This window comes from Nannospalax galili, unplaced genomic scaffold (genome assembly GCF_000622305.1).
Source record: "Nannospalax galili isolate Female #2095 unplaced genomic scaffold, S.galili_v1.0 scaffold95, whole genome shotgun sequence".
In the NCBI taxonomy this organism is placed as follows: Eukaryota; Metazoa; Chordata; class Mammalia; order Rodentia; family Spalacidae; genus Nannospalax; species Nannospalax galili.
The window spans coordinates 842,321-844,133 of NW_008342393.1; the positions used below are offsets into that span (position 1 = coordinate 842,321).

At 41.4% G+C, this 1,813-nt stretch overlaps 1 non-coding gene and 1 pseudogene across 1 annotated transcript; both read left to right on the plus strand.

Moving 5' to 3' along the window:
* Positions 1 to 28: 28 nt before the first annotated feature.
* LOC115071301 lies at positions 29 to 132 on the plus strand. The gene has a single exon (XR_003850398.1). It is a non-coding gene; the product is annotated as a U6 spliceosomal RNA (small nuclear RNA).
* Positions 133 to 227: 95 nt separating this feature from the next.
* LOC103738286 overlaps positions 228 to 1,813 on the plus strand; it is a 6,780-nt pseudogene continuing 5,194 nt past the window's right edge.

Here is a 1,813-nt window from a genome sequence, read left to right on the forward strand (position 1 = left end):
AATAAAAAATAAATAAATAAAGTTTTGGGTGCTTGCTTTGGCAGCGCACATACTAAAATTGGAACAATACAGAGATTAGCATGGCCCCTGCACAAGGATGACACACAAATTTGTGAAGCATTCTATATTTTAAAAAAATAACAAAATAAAAAATAAAGTTTGGGGCGCACGCAGGCCGCTGCCCTCCACTGGCCGACGCTGGAAGCGTTAAAAAAAAAAGTTTTAAGATGGGTTGGATGGTGGTGTCTCCCACAGACAGCTGATGACAAGAACTGCTTATAAGGTGTCTTAAGATGCAAATCATCTCAGGTGGCAACTAGGGACAGATTTGGAAGCATCTTTGCTAAGTTTTGAGAAACTTGACCAAAGAATGTTTACCTGGTGTTACTGAATTTGCAGCTTCTTTCAAAAGTCCTTTTCACCCAAATGGATGGCTGAAATTGAATGTGATGACATTGACGTGTTGAAAGAACTGGGGTGCCTCACCACAGCTAATTTAATGAAGAAGGTACAAGGCCTACAGAACCTGGCCTATCAGCTGGGGCTGGATGAGTTTTATGTGTATAAGTGTTATGTCTACATGTATGTAAGTGCACCTGTGTTGTACAGTGCCCACGGAGGACAGAAGAGGGTGTCAGATCCCCTGGAACTGGAGTTACAGACAGTTGCTATCCTCCATGTGGGTGCTGGGATTTGAACCTGGGTCTTCCAGAAGAGCACCAGTGTTTTTTACCGCTGAGCCAGGGATCCAGCCCTGAGCCATACTTTCATATAAAAAAAAGGTCTGTCAGGCGTGGTGGTGCACACCTTTTATCTCAGCACTAAGGAGGGAGAGGCAGGTGGATCTCTGTGAGATGGAAGCCAGTTTAATCTACATACTGAGTTCCCGGAGTCCCAACTGGGGCTACAGAGAAATCCTGTCTCAAAAACAACAGCAACAACGAAAGGGTGGTGCGCACCTACACCCATAACACTCAAGACTTCGAGAGGAAAGTCGTGTGTTTGAGGCCAGCATAGGCTATGTAACAAGATCCTATTTCAAGAAAATCAAAGAAGTTCTAAGGACAAAATAATTTCTTTGTATGCTGTGTGTCTTCTCATTGAAATTTAATATAATAACTAAGGAATTACAGAAAATTCTCACTTTGTAATTGACAGAAGAGAGACTTGTAACACACAGACAGCGGTTAAACTCTCACTCTCAAGGAGTGCTTCCTGAGGCTTCCATAAACTCATCTGACATACAATTTTCTCTATAAATTCAAGTTTTATATTACTTGAAGTGCTTTAGAACTTGTTATTCTTACTTCTTTAGACCATGTAGAGCAGATAGTGATTTGTTGACATTGATGTAAGTTACCACCAAGTTCAACATTTAACTTACCAGTTTCTAAGCTTCTCCTTTCCATTGTTGACACTGGAAGTTGGTTCCTCCCCCGACCCCCAGGCTGAGGATTAAAGCGCTTGGGCTTCAGCAAGCACTCTGCACTGAGGTACAGCTCAATTGGGTTTCTTTATTTTATTTTATTTTATTTTATTTTATTTTTATTTTTTTAATTAAAAACCATTTTCTAAGCTTCTCCTTTCCATTGTTGACACTGGAAGTTGGTTCCTCCCCCGACCCCCAGGCTGAGGATTAAAGCGCTTGGGCTTCAGCAAGCACTCTGCACTGAGGTACAGCTCAATTGGGTTTCTTTATTTTATTTTATTTTATTTTATTTTATTTTATGTGCACCGTTGTTATGGAAAACACACAGCGGACAGAAGAGGGCATAGGATCCCCTGGAAATGGAGCTACAGATGGTGGTTAGCC